Raw genomic sequence first — 16,235 nt, forward strand, 5'->3', positions numbered from 1 at the left:
CTACTTGCCCCTGCTTCGAAGGAGGAGTGAATTCCATCTTGTGTAGCTGATTTCCCAGCGCCCAAATCAGACGAATCCCCAAAATGGTAGGTTTGAGTCGGCGATCTGGCCACTCGCACCCATACAAATCAAAGGACTGCCCTCAATGGCAAGAGTTCCCAACTCACTCAGGATTGAGGTCATATTACCTATGGTCATCCTAGTGAAGTGAAGTCTCTGTCATGAACGGTGTTATATAATGAGACGTTAACACTTCGTGGTTAGGTCTTATACAAACTCTTTATATAGGACGCCCCCACTCGCATATCCCTTACACGAATGATCAGGATCAGACCATCTGTGACAAGTCACAACACTTGTGACCATTCCACAAAGCGGGTCGCATCTATAGCGTTACCAGGATAAGGTTTCCCTCATATATCCATATACTACAGACCATTTTGGTTATCACTTAAGACATGATCCACTTGTATGTCATTACATACATGCTTAAGTTACATACTGATAACCAGTGATTTTATGTTTATTGGTTCGTGGTAAAGCAAATAAAACAAATAAATGAGCAAAATCAAGATGTGAAGTAAATATCATATATTATAAAACACAAGCAATCGTACAAACTGCTTATAAACTACAGGACATGAGACTTTAGGGCATCAACCCCAACAGTTTACCCACTAGCATATGCCATAGTGGAAAATGAAACTGGTCGAGCTTGGAAGTGGTTTATGTCGATTTTGAAGTATGCCATTAGAGAACCCTTTAACTTGGTGTTCGTGTCCAATCGAGTGGTATCTATTGGCAATGCCATTCGTCCAGTTTTTTCCACGACATTTCATGGATTGTGCACATACCACCTAGAAAATAACATTCTTTCCAACTTTAAGGACAATACGATTGTTGGTATGTTCAAGGATGCAACCAGGGTGTTTCGCATGACAGAGTTCCAAGCACACTGGCACTAACTGCGTACTTTTTGAAATAGTGTTGTATCGAAATATTTAGAGGATATTGGTCTTGAAAGATGGGCGCGTGTTTACCAAACAAAATAAAGATACGATAACATGACGTCCATTAGTGCAGAGTATTTCAATTCATTAACCAAAGAATATCGACAGCGACCTATAATGTTCTTATTAGAACATGTTCGAGGCCTCATTCAGTCATGGTTTTATGAACGGAGAAATTATTGGGCATCTCAAACGACGTCTCACTCGGACTACTGTGAAACTTCGATTGCAAACTGAGTGTGACCCAAGGGCAGCACGATATGAGTTGAGTGATTTATTATTATAGGATCCATGTGCGGGATAATTGATTGGATGGTATTGTAAACCTCCATACGAAGGAATGTACGTGCAAGGAATTTGGCTCACTCGGTATCCCATGTTCGCATGCAATTGTTACTGTGCGAGAATGAAACATCTCCATCCGAGGTTTGTGCAGTCCATTCTATAGCGTTGACTCCCTCATGGCTGCGTATACAGAGCCCGTAAATCCACTCGGTCACATATCTGAATGGAAGAGACCTCTGGGATATGTGGAAAAGCATATTGCACCTTCTAGAAGAGTGGTACAGGTCGAAAAATGAAGAGTACAAAGAATACCATCAAGAGGAGAACACCACAGACAAATAAAATGTGGTAGGTGTGGAATCGACAAAACTGCAGTGAACCGCTCACGTCCGGACGACCTACTGATTCTAATCCAAATGATTCAAATTTCTGTCGATATTAATTTTCTATGTGCCACTTGTAATCCTCAAAACTGTAATTTTCTACGTGCCACTTGTAATCCTCAAAACTTTAATTTTCTATGTGCCACTGTAATCCTCAAAAAGTTTAAAATGTGTCGCTTATAAGTTTAATTATTAAAGTTTGTCTATTCATGAATCTCTTTAAATGTCTCGCTTATCTCGCCCTCCCTTTTATAAGTTTAATTAACTTGTTGGCTATTCATGAATCTTTCTGGAAATGTCTCTCCCTCTCTCTGGATCTCGTTATCACTTACACAACTTTCCTCAAGTTTGTCTATTTATATTAATCAAATGTTTATCTATTCATGTTAGTTCTACACTAACAGTTTAAATAACATGTTAGTAAGATTACATCAATAATATACATAATATACATGTACGTCAATAATATGGAGTGTTCATCCACAATTGACATGCCAATTGCATCCTGTAGTCACTCATCTTCTCCTGAGTGATTACAGATGGGGTATTACCAGTCACTAAATGTTCTAAGAATTTTACAATAAATATTCCACAATATAGCAACCCATGTTGTGTGTTCATAGAGGTAGATCGGGATATCTTCCAACGAGACGTTTCTATGTCTGGTTTCCAATGTTTGAAGTCACAGTAGTGAAGAAGCAATGGTAGGGTGTAAGTCAACAGTTCAAGGCAAGACTCCAACTTCTTCTTTGATGTCATGGGCGGTAGTGAATCAAATACGAACAATGGCCTCTATTTAGATCGAATGCAATCAACATCCAATGTTGATTGATTTTTGTTGCCATATACATGAAGTCCACATCTGACCACTTGACGTCGAATTTACCCATGACATAATCTGGAAACGTCTCTTCCCCCCATACTATGACAACATGCAAAGTCGACTTGTTCTTAATATGTTTGTAGACTCAATATCGAGAATTTAGGGGACTATACACAGTGAAATGAACATTAAAAACACATAACAGTCAACCGATGTATTCCTATTTAGAAGTGCAATAAATGGTTACCGTTATTCCAATTGGCAAGATGGTGAAGCTAGCCATACACATGTCTGGTCGCCTATAGAATTTATCTTTTATGAACTGAAATAGGATATTTAGGGTCTGCATCTAGAACAAGATATACGTTAGGAGAGGGGAGTTAACTGTATGTACTTGATAATGGCCAAACTGCATTTTCTTGAACCATGTTGTCCGTATTCTTATTGAAAATCCAGTTCATCATTTTCATGAATACAACAGCTGGAACCTCATGCTCCAAGGAGTATTGGATCGTCGCTTTAAATATATCGTGAGTACCCAGGGAGAGGGTAATTAATATTTGGACGATTTAAAGGAAGTTAAACCTTAATTTCCTTCTCTCTTGTTATTTTCTTTTTTGGTTCAACCGGAGGTGTGTATTTATCAACAACCTTTCTCTTATGTGTTGTTTTTCGACTCTCGACTATAACCTACAGATATATAACAAAATGGTGAACATGTCAAATAACAAATATGAAGAAAGAAATTTTTGAATCACATAATGATCATACATGTGAATCGAGATGTATGGTGTCAGAGGAGGTCGTGATATCAAGCTGTACAGATGAATCGAGAGGTAGAGATGGTTAAGTGACATAGGTGAAGGTAGGGTAGGTGACTTAGATGAAAGTGGAGTAGGTGACTTGGGTGGAGGTGGGGTAGGTGACTTACGTATAGGTTGGGTGGGTGATCGAGATAGAGTCGGGATGGGGGACATGGTGGCATCGTGGCCTATCTGTGGAGTGGGGGACCTCGTTGCCTCAAACACCATGGAACTTTTCATAGACTGTAATAGAGACAAAATGGTTGACAATTGTGCTTTAATGTCTCTCATGTCCGTCTCTAAGTTCGATACATGGGCATCCAAGCTCGATATTGAACTGTTAATGCTCCGCAGATACGAATATACATCAGGATCAACATTGTCTCCCTCTCTGCGGCCCAAAACCTCAGGCTCAGAATGATCCTCCTCTAGGATAAAACACTTATCCTCAGGCTTAGGAAATACGTCACCCACCAATATATCATGAAACATATCCTCGCTAGGGGTGTAAGTAGACTAGTGGATGTTTTGGTCCCCATGAGATTCGTCGTCCCTCACTCCACCTTCTAAACTATTCTCTGAACTACTAGAGCTCCCCATGTCGGGGATGATGCCCTAAACTCTCGTGTCCTGTAGTTTTTAAACGCAGTTTTGAAAAAACGCTTGTGATGTATAATATATGATATTTTCTTTACTTCTGTCTATAAACATTGGATGTTTTATTTGCTTTACCACAAACCAATAAACTAAGATCCCTGGTTGTCATTTGTAACTTAAGCATATATGTGGAGACATACAAGTGGATCATGTCTTAAGTGATAATCAAAATAGTCTATAGTATATGGATATAAGAGGGAAACCTTATCCTGGTAACGCTACGGATGCCACCTGCTTTGTAGAATAGTTACAAATATTGTGACTTACTACAAATAGCCTGATCCTGATTATTCATGTGGAGACATGCAAGTGGGGGCATCTTATACAAAGGAGTTTATATAAGACCGGACCATGAAATGTTATAGTCTCGTTATATAATGTTGTTTTGCCCTTCACTTCACATCCTGAGTGAGTTGGAAACTTCTGGCTTTGCATGGGTGCGAGTGGCCATATAGCTGACTCAAACCTACCACTTTGGGGATTCATCTAATTTGTGAACTGGGAACTCAGCTACACAAGAAGGAATTCACTACTTCCTCGAAGTAGGGGTAAGAGATAGATTGCTCCCTTAAGGGCCAATCCCGAGACTTGAACGATGTGGCGCCACACACCTTCTCATGGCCCCAGAGGTGTCAACACATAGTAGAACTATGTTGTATTGTTTATTAGAGGGATCAGTGGTACTTAAGGAGTTAGATGTAACTACAAGGGCAAAATGGTAAATTGGTCCAGCTGTACTTACGAGCATCTGTGAAGGGTTATCATACTATTGATTGGTTATATCCGATGGACACAGAAATATATTTGTGGTAAGAAGAGTTCAGCTGTCGGTCTTTAGTGGAATGCCTGGCAATTAACGGATGGTGGATCTCGTGGCTAAAGAGTTTAATCAGCTATTCACGCACTATTGGAGCTTCGAGCCATAGGTCCATAAGGTCCCTTTGGTAGGTTAATGAATTCAAGTCGAGAATCAGTTTTTTGGTCAATTTGAAGTGTTCAAATTGACAAGAGGGAGTTCGATTATATATAATATGATTGAACTGGTTAATATATGATATGATTGACATTATGTATGAGATACATTTTTTTGGAGGAAAATGATATAAATATGATTTATATCTAATGGAGGAGAAAAGATTATGGTTAATGTATTGCATATGATGTGATATTAAACCATAGGTTAATGAATATAATATGATTATATTTATTATTTTATTTGACAATTATGGGATAATTGTTGTGTCGATTTTTTCTCCGTAATCGTGTGATAATGGGAGGTTTTATTTAGTTTGTATAACTGCAAGATAAAATGAAAATCGTTTTCATTTTGCAAGAGATCTGTCATTTGCTCACAAAAAGTTATATATTGCCTATCGTATAGCAAAGTGAGAGCCTACACAATAGCTCAACGTTTCTACATGATTGTATACAAGCACACCTTTTACTACATGATCACATAGGATTTGCTAAACGATCGTGCATCCGAGCATTTACTAAACGATAGTCTATATGATCGCAACCTATTTACTAAACGATCGTGTACCGCTTCCTAAATGATCAAGCATCATCTATAAGATAGATATCAGGCTTCTCCCACTTGCTTGGTCGTGGTATACGATCTTTTTTCCTCCTTCCCTCTGCCAAATCCAATAAAGCCCACACCTCCTAGATTCTCACACCAAGAATATCGAGGGTTCTAAGTGGTGGTGTCCTCCTCGTTGCTGTGTTCGTCTGAAGGCTGTTCGTGGGTAAATGATCGGGATTTAATGAATGATTTTCTTGGACGTGCTTAGCGAGAGTGAGAGGAGCACTCATGTACGAGAACGAGTTCTAAGGCGAAGAAGGGTTCTTCAACTGGTATGTTTTCATTCTCTTTGTTATTTATGTTTCCCAGCATATTGGTAATTTGTTGAATATTGCATATTTGTTCATTGTAAATGCGGTCATTCTGTCACAATGAGTTGGGAACGATCTCGCTTCCGCTCAGAGGTATTCTTTGATAAGAGTTCCTTCACTCTGAACTCTCGGTGTCGGAGTGTACTTGTCTTATGGCCCGTTTATCAATTGGAGTGTCCTGAAACTTCTTCTTAGCATCAGACATGACAAGACCCTCTTTAAATTTTTTCTGCATTAAGGATCCAACCCAGTAAGATGGTTAGTGTACATTTAACAACCGAATAAACTTACTGTGGCTAGATTACACTTACATTTTGAGACTAAAAAAATGTCTCTCTTGAGTACTTTGAATGACACCGAGTGGGAGCATGATCATTGTAATATACGAGGCACAACTACCTTGTTCTTTTGAGTGACAACATTCCCTGCTATTAACAATAGGATCTCGTACATCCACACTTAAATCCAAACAACTCATATTTATAATATGTTAATGTTAAACTAAAGATAAAATTAAGTTAAGGAACATCTACCTGGAATGCTTGGGGAAATCCATGGAGGGAGTACTTCACGACATAATTTTTATTTCCCCTCATCTTCTCCTTGTATAAACCAACCTTGTAATTTGGTGTAGTCTTCAGGGCGTCGAGTGTCCTCTACCAAATAATTGTACCCCAATCAAGATTGTTGTCATAATTTATGTCTTCAACATCGTCAAATAGAATACCATCGAAACATTCTTTTGCTTGTTTTTACTCATCATTGCAACCTCTGTGTAATATACTAGGGTAATTTTAACAGCATCATTGTCGTTTTCAAATACTAAATTTTTGTATTATTCTTCTAGTAAATTCAAGTGGAATGCGTCTAAGGTTGACCAATTACCAAAGTAACTCGTCGCAAGTTCTTGTGAGGACTCTTCACAACTTGCGTAGGAAGCCACCACAAACCAGTGATCAATAAAAAGTTGTCCTTTGAAAATGTGACGATCTTTCCTCTGACAAAGAAATTAATCGAGTCCGCTCCCGACTTCTTCAATTCCCTCAATAACATATGGTGGATTAGTGGGTTGTTGAATACAAGTTCAGTGTCTACAAATCGCCCAAAAACTGTTCTCTTGAACATCTTTAACTTCCTTCTAGTAAGCTTCTCCTTTACAATCTTGTTGGCATTGGCAATGTGGGCCAGGCTGGTTACTTGCCCGGGAAACCTACCAACTTCACGAATTTTCAAAGATTTTGATATCTTAAATTACTCCTGCATTGTATGAACATTCAATTTATCAATTAACAGGTTTGTACTAAAAAATCACTAACAAAGCATATTGTTATAGTCTCAATCTCGCCAATCTCGCTCATTTCCCTCTCGTTTATCTCCCTCTCTCTTGTCTCGCTCTAGCCCATCTTGCTCTCCCAAAACTCGCGCACTACCTTGTCTGACTCTAACTATATCTTCTTCATCCTCAACCAATGCATAACACATCGAAAACACATCGAAACCCAAAATAAAAAACAGACACGACCGATTAAATCCCCAAACCAATTATGAACGTGACGACCGATCAAATGAAACCAATATAAAAAGACGCAACACAACATGCAAGACAAACATTAAATTCACTTACCTAAGAACTTCGATTACGGCAGTAGATGGACGATGGTTTTGCAGAGCGAGATTGAACAACACTTGCACGAGAATTTTGAGCGTGGGACGACCGTTAAGTTTGAGCGCACAAGTATCGTATAGACTAGAGGAGCATTTTTGTAATCTCATACCGTGATGATGTAAGTAGAGGGTCAATTAACAGTTTTTAAAAAAAATGGGTTCAATTGGCATTATGGGCTGAATATTAGGTCATCAGCCCAAATTTCCCAAAAATATATTAGATTTTATTTGAATTACAGTGAAGCTCTATTTTGATTAGTAAGATCTACTTTTGAGTTTTTCTTTTCCTTAGACGAGAAAGTAGGTGTATTTTTGCTACTTTTATTATAAATTTGTTTCTTTTCTCCTTCCAAATATGTGAGAATTGGCATAGTGTACCTGATCTGACAAACATTTGTCCTTTAAATATATATATTTTTTGGGATATGTAGGTATGTTCATATTATTATTATTTTTGAAACTGCTATAATGTTGAACAAAAATTGAGAGGTAAATATCACTACACTATCTAGGTCATCATGACAAGCATTCAAGGATGCATTTAAGGTCCTAAATTCTAATATTCTATTTGTTAAATTTAATTTAATTTATTATTATTGTTTCTTCTTCTTTTTTTTATACTTTCCTAAATTATATTCAAATCAGAAAACCTCAAGCTTCCTCACTCAATTCCCCATCCATTTCACGGATGCCTCAATGCTTCGTCAAAGCGCATTACTGATTGCTTTGCAATGTCCGAAACTATCCCGAATCGCCAGAGCTTGGAGTGAATCAATCTCTGAAATGAACCGGCAAGCATTACTTCCCCCACAGAATTTCGAGAAATGCCACTGGTTTTCCTTTGATGTTTGATGGCCGCATCTGTATTGTATTGACCCTTCATTATGCGTATGCCCTCATTCTGGGGAATCCAGAACTCCTTCCATTACCCTTTTGCAAGATGGAACCACTACCCCGATTACTTGAATTTCTTAACCAGAAAAGTTGTTGTGATACAAAACTAAAACCCCAGATGGCCAATCGAATGCCGATTTATATATCATTTCTTCATGAACTCTTCTGCATTTAATTACCCCACCTCTTCTTTTACTCCTATTTGTCATCTTTCGCTTGCCCCTTCTCATTTGATCGCCATTCGATCGACTTCTGCTTGCTTTCGTCTTGGGAGCAGTGTTCCCAAGCTCTGTTTTCCACGTTCTCGGCTGTTTTCAGGCGAGTTTTCTTCCTTGCTTCTTATGATTAACACAAAGAAATGGGAAGTTTGTTTTGCTCTTCTGCATTTGGTTTCTGGGTCATTTCGAAAGTTTCTCTACTAATTTGATTTGGAACTGTATTTCGATTGTTCTTTTGTGGGTTTGGTTTTTTGAACTTGTGCTGTTTATTTATACTCACACACCAACTAGATATGACTTGTTTGTTCTTATGTTTTTGGGATGAGTTGTTGTATTGTTGACTTTATTTTGGGGTTGAACTAATGGTGGCTTCTTGTGTTTGGAAGCGGATGATAATATTGGGATTCATTTAACAAGTGACTATAGTTATAATCTTCATAATCTTCTTCAATTTCAGAACGGTTATTTTGCTTGGTGCACTTTGGTCCGCTACTTGCGTAATAAGGCTGTAAAAATGGTGTTGGTTATCATGTGCATCTGACAAGTGAGATGAACTTTCAGCCATCCTTGTAAAGCCATAGTGAAAGATCTACTCACCACTGAATCGTAAATACTACTCTATCTCTATCTTCTCAACTTTCTTTCATATGCCTAACACGTGTTAGCCCAAGATTGTTGCAGATGATGGGAGTAGTAATGATTCAAACTGGGAGGGTGAGCTATGTATTAGATGTCCTTCAATGTTTAAAGAATATTGGAAGCTTCCTGAGGAAGGTAGATGTGAGAATAATAGTTAGGGGTATATGGGTAATATTAGTTGCATATTAGTAGGCTGTATTATGAGTACTTAACTAGTGGGGTTTTGACTATAAACAAAGGGAGCTATAAACTTTAGAGAGGGTGGATGATTTTGGTGAGATAACCCTCTCGGAATGCTATTGGTATATTGTAACTTCTCTTATATCGCAACATATTACATTTTTGTGGTTCTTGCGTTCTTTAAGTCTTCTTGTTAGGTGGAATTCTAACAGTAGTGTAGAATTGTAAAAATATGTAGTTTGAATGTCTTATTGATTTGAGTATTTTACTGTCCAAAATTGGAATATATTCTGACTGACACCTTATATACTCGGTATTTTACTAGTTGAATAATTGAAAAATGAACCACCATAGTGGTTAAGGCATGTACTCTTAACCCTTCAACTAAGAAGTCGGAGGTTCAAATCCCCACCCTACATATCATTGGACTATATAATGAGGGGGGTTCTAGCTTAAAATCTACTCCCCACACATGCACCTTTACTAGAGAGAGAAAAAAGGAATGGTAATTTATTCAAATAAATCCAATGATTTTTCTTTCTGCACATTACCAAAGAATTGTTCTCATGTGTAAAACTCTTAGGTTTGAGAAAGAATCAAAATACTCTATTTATTCACCAAAGATATGAATATATACAAATGTACAAAGCATAGAAAAGGAAAATATCACAAAACATTTACAAGAATGGAAAACCCTAACTATAGAATTATAACACTCCCCCTCAAGTTGGAGCATATATGTTAATCATGTCCAACTTGTTACATAGATAATCTATACGTCTTCCATCCAATGCTTTTGTGAAGATATCTCCTAATTGTTCTCCAGTCTTCACATATCCTGTAGATACCAACCCTTGTTGAATTTTCTCACGTACAAAATGGCAATCAACTTCAATATGTTTAGTCCTTTCATGAAATACTAGATTAGACACAATATGAAGTGCTGCTTGATTATCACACCACAACTTTGTCGGTGTGGTGATTTCAAATCCCAACTCAACAAGAAATTCATATATCCAAATCAATTCACACACAGATTGTGCCATTGCTCTATATTCTGATTCTGCACTTGAACGTGACACCACATTTTGCTTCTTCACTTCCAAGAAATCAAATTACTACCAACAAAAACACAATACCCTGAGGTTGATCTTTTGTCTTCTTTAGATCCTGTCCAATTAGCGTCTGAGAAACATTCAATATTAGTATGACCATAATCCTTATATAATAAACCACGCCCGAGAGCAGCCTTCAAATAACAAAGAATCTATTCCAATGCAGCCCAATGATCAACTGTAGGGCATGACATGTACTGATTCACAATATTTACTGAATAGGCTATGTCGGGTCGAGTCACTGTAAGATAATTAAGTTTTCTCGCTAACTTTCTATATCTTTCAGGATCTTTTAACAATTCTCCATCTTTTGTGAGTTGTAAGTTGGGCATCATTGGGGTACTACATGGCTTAGCCCCTAGCTTTCCTGTTTCAATCAACAAGTCAAGTATATATATTTTCTCTGTGATATAGAATTCCTTTCTTGCTTCTTATTACCTCAATTCCTAAGAAGTATTTCAACATGCCCAAATCTTTTGTACATGCCCAAATCTTTTGTATGGAATTGACTATGAAGAAAGATCTTTAGAGACTCGATACCTAAAGCATCATCACCAATAATCACAATATCATCCACATATACGATTAACAAGATGACACCACCCTCAGATCTCTTAAAAAAATCTGAATGATCTGACCTGTTCTTCCGCATTCCAAAACTTTCAATCACCTGACTAAATTTTTCAAACCAAGCTCGTGGGCTCTGCTTTAATCCATACAAGGATTTACGAAGGCGACACACCGTTCCATTCTCCCCTTGAACAACAAACCCTGGTGGTTGCTCCATATACACCTCTTCTTGAAGATCACCATGAAGAAATGCATTTTTAATATCAAGCTGATGTAAAAGCCAATGATTGATTGAAGCTAATGAAATAAACAACCTCACAGATGCCATTTTTGCTACAGGAGAAAAAGTATTAGCATAGTCAACGCCATAAGTTTGTGCGTAGCCTTTCGCTACAAAGCAATGCTATTTAACCGAGCAATAGAACCATCAGGATTGACTTTAACTGCAAACACCATTTGAACCGATAGCTTTCTTTCCTGCAGGGAGAAAAACTAAATCCCAAGTAAATTATCATATAAGGCAGTCATCTCCTCCACCCTTGCGGCAACACCACCCAGGATGAGACAAAGCCTCAGAACAGTTTTCGAGATGGATACAGACTCTAAGGCATGCAATGAATGACATGTGGAAGGGCGAAAAATGGTTATATGAAACAAAAGAGGAAATAGATGAGCACATGTACATTTACCTTTATGAAGAGCAAATAGGAAGAATCATTACTCGTTTCTAGATCCAATGACGAAGAAGTCTGGTACAAAGCATGGAACTGGAGGAGGATTGTCGAGTATAGACCTTAAGCGATGGGAGGAAGAGTAAGAGGTAGCCACAGGTAGAGATGAAATCAGGAAGAGGATCGAAAAGAGAAATAATGTGTAGACAGGAAATCATCCTCTATAATTCCTTAATGCTCCCTTGACTCTTATTCGAAGAGAAAGACGGTGATGAAAAAGATGGGGTATGTTAAAAAACGTGATATAGGAGACACTAAATATTTATTTTAAACTAGGACAATAACACCGATACCCCTTTTGGATACGGGAATAACCAAGGAAAATACATTTTAAGGACTTTGGATCCAGCTTGGTAATGCTGAGGCCGAACATCCGAAACAAAACAGGTAGCAACCAAATATTTTTGGGTGGAAGGGGAACAAATGTTTGCTTGGGGCGATAAAGTACGAAAAGGTATCTCACCCTTAAGAATGGAAGAGGGCATGCGAATTTATTAGAAAAACAAGTTGTGGAAACAGCATCAGCCCAAAAAGGATTTTGGAACATGCATCTGAAACATCAAAGCTCTGCCTGTCTCAAGGAGATGACGATTCTTTCGTTCTACAATCCATTTTGAGATGGAGTATCGACACAAAAAGATTGATGAAGAATGCCATGGGCATCTAAATAAGACTTGAGTGTATGAGAGAAATATTCCTTAGCATTATCACTCCGTAAGATTTAAGAGCACCACTAAACTGAGTTTGAATTTCAGCATGGAAGTTACGAAAAATGAGAAAGTAACTCATAATGACTTTTCATTAAATATAACCACGTAACACGAGAATAGTCATCGACAAATGTAAACAAAATACCTAAATCCTCTTTGGACTCAACAGGACATGGACCCCAAACATCAAAAATGGACTAATTCAAAAGGAGCACTAGCTCATTTATTGACTCGAGGTTAACGAAACTCAAACGATGAAATTTAGCAAACTGATATGACTCACAATCTAAAGAAGACAAATGTTGAAGTTGTGGACGAAGACTCTTCAACACAGTGATAGACGGGATGACCCAAATGAACATGCTTTTCAAAGGGAGAGAACAACACGCTAGAGCATGTGATGGCCGTAGGTGTTCGTGGTTCAAAGATGTAAAGACCTTCCAAATTCCGCCCTTTACCAATAGTCTGTTTCGTCGTAAGATCCTGAAATAAGCATAACCAGGAAAAAAGGAGACACAACAATTGAGATCACGAGTGAGTTTACTGACTGAAATCAAATTAAACGAGAAATGTGGTAAAATTTAAAACTGATGACAAAGAAATTGATTCAGTGAGATGGACGGTTCCTGATCCTAAAACAGGAGTGGAGGGTTCCATCAGCTATATGCATAGGATGAAGAGGTAGATGTACAAAGGTTAGAGAATAAACTGGGGTTACCTGTCATATGGTCTGTAGTGCCAGAGTCAATGACCCATTTTGACGTGGAGGAAAGAAGGCATTTAGAAATGTTACCTGTCCGATGGTCGTAATGGGAGTAGAAGATGATGCCTTCAATGACTCTTGATACTGCTGAAATTTAGCAAACTCCTCTGCAGAAATCGTAATTGACTTGTCAAGATTATCAGGAGTAGAGGCGACATGTGCAGAGGGTGATGGCATCCTTTGACCTTTATTCGGCAATCTTCTGCATTCACATTTCGTATGGCCAGGTTTATGACAATAATAGCAAACAACACCTCCTGGATTTGATCTCCATGAATAGTAGTTGGATCCTTCAACTTGTGTTTAGTTACTTTTGACACCATAGGAACAATCTCAGACATTACTAGTTTCTTATCAAGCCATTACCTCAAAAAATAGACACCGGACAACAGAGAATCAAACCCTAATTTACCAAAGAGATGTATTTATAACCAGTGAGTATATCTATATATCTCAAACAAACACACCACCAAGAAGAGCCAACAACACTAAGGAAACCCACAGAAGACGGACGAAAAACGACGGTGCACACGCCTACACGCGCCGGCGCGTGGACGGATAGCAAGCTGGAACAATCGGCGCGTGAGCCTCACGTGCTGGTCAGATGGCAACCGAACTTTGGGGTTTTGTAGATCGGCGGCTGGGCTCCTCGTTGGACTGGGTGGTGTCGAAAAAACAGCTTTTTTTTCCCTGCGGCGGCGGCTAACGACGACGAACAAACCAAAGATGACGACTGTGAGCAAACGTGTAAACTCACCTCTCCACAAAACCCTAAACATATCACAAATGGGTTCTAAATTCTCAAACCCTAAGGTTCACAAAACCCTAAGTTTGTTTAGAGAGCTCTGATACCATGTAAAACTCTTAGGTTTGAGAAAGAATCAGAATACTCTATTCATTCACCAAAGATATGAATATATATACAAGTGTACAAAGCATAGCAAAAGAAAATATCACAAAATATTTACAAGAATGAAAAACCCTGACTATAGAATTATAACATCATGAAAAAAAAGGTAGATTACCAAAGAATCGTTAACTGATGGTGGTTTCTTCAAGACCAGATATGCTAGACTTTGATGGGAATGGTATTAGGGTGTTGTTAGAGTATTAAAGGTATATTAGTAATTAGCTAGAGAGTTTGTTTGGCTATAAATAAGAGGGAGGGAATATAGAAGATAAGCAATATTTTGGAGAGTGAATTAGGTCTTGAGAGATCTCAAGGGGGGAGGGTAGTCAAAATACTTGGTTATCTTATAAGTTTCCATCATTTACATTTCAACATAGTTTTATTGTGTTTTAGTTCTATCAACTCGGTGAAGATGGTTACTACATCATACTAGAACGTAAGTTACCACTAAAATACAAGTATCTGGTGCTTCTATTTATAAGATGCCTTCTTCTTCAAGTCCTTCACCAATACGCTACGATTCTAGTTCATAGTTCATCAATTGGCTGCTCTACTGCTTACCAGTGCTTGTCAACTATTTGTATTCTTAACTTTCATGACCCGTTTATCAGATGACATGTTTAGTGGTCTGAGCATGTGATGAAGTAATTAATTGATACCTATTAGACAATAACATTATCTTTTACCCTGTTGAATAAAACATGTTGTCTTATTCCTTGTTGGGCATGAGAATGTCGCGGGATCCTTCGATGTTCCATTTTTGCCAGTCCTATAGGAGTTGGTACATGCATCTGACAGCTAGAGGTTGTTAACAAAGCATTTCAGAGATGTGTAATGTGTTTGGATGCTCATATCATGTTTGAAAACAATGACTTTCTGAGCTTCATGCCCTTGTCAGCTATTATGTGCATAATAGGCAATAGAATTGACTTGTAACTTTGTATATTTTGAGATAAGTATATCCCAAAGTGGGTGGCACAAGGAATTCAGAGGCCAAGTATCTCTCTCCTGTAGTTGAGTTGAGTTCAGCCAATAGCAAGATAACTTGGAAGTGCCCCACCATTAACTCATCAACGATCCATTCTTAGTCTTATACTCCTTCCATAACTTTCCCTGGTGTTTTCTCTATTCTCTGTAATGATAAATTAATGGTCAAGAATCCATGTCAATGTCATGCATTGAACATTTTTTCCCCCTCATGTTTCAGGTTCAAGCACCGATATCATGAACGTCGGAGGATATAAATTCTCAGCATTAGAGATTGAGAATCAGTGATTTTGAAGGTTACCTCATTGTTATCCTTTGTACTCTCTCTCAAGGAAAGTGAAAGACAACCCTCACACTTACAATAGAAAAGGAAGAATAAAGAACATGAAATGACCACCAGCCAAATCACTTGTGCAGCATCTGTCTGTCATAGAATGTTGTGTGTTGGGATTACCAGACAAAGACCATGGAGAACGTGTTCGTGCAATTATTGTGCTTCAGCCCAACAAAAAAATGACGACGCCTGATGAGTCCCAAGCCTACTATGAGCTTAGATGAACTCCCCACATGGGCTAAAGACAAGCTTGCTCCATACAAGGTAATCCAGATTGGAGATTTCAGTTGTTAAAACTGTCATTTCTGTGCAAATACATTGTTAAGACAGATTGATAAAATAATAATAATATAATACGATGACAAGTTTTTTCCTAGTTATCGTCCATGTTACTGTTGATGGACTCGCTGCCCCTCGGAACGGTGGGTTGAATTCTTTCATTCTGTTTAATGAAGATGGAAACTTCTCTTGAATTGCATTTTTCTTGGTAATAGTATTAGTATTGATTATTTGATAACTTGTAATTTGTGCTGTTAAGCAATTAATTAGCTTCAATAATGTATACCATTCATAGTCAACCGAAGAACAAACCGTTGTTCTTCTAGAACTTGTTGCTTTTGGAATGAGTTGTAAAAGTCGATGATATATGCTTTAATCGGTTG

The 16,235-nt window shown here is 38.0% G+C and overlaps 1 long non-coding RNA gene across 1 annotated transcript; it reads left to right on the forward strand.

Moving 5' to 3' along the window:
* Positions 1-9,091: 9,091 nt before the first annotated feature.
* Positions 9,092-15,949, forward strand: LOC120085603. The gene is made up of 2 exons (XR_005483997.1): positions 9,092-9,240; positions 15,460-15,949. It is a non-coding gene; the product is annotated as an uncharacterized LOC120085603 (long non-coding RNA).
* The last annotated feature ends 286 nt before the right edge of the window (positions 15,950-16,235 follow it).

Source organism: Benincasa hispida, chromosome 9 (assembly GCF_009727055.1).
Source record: "Benincasa hispida cultivar B227 chromosome 9, ASM972705v1, whole genome shotgun sequence".
NCBI classification, from domain to species: Eukaryota; Viridiplantae; Streptophyta; class Magnoliopsida; order Cucurbitales; family Cucurbitaceae; genus Benincasa; species Benincasa hispida.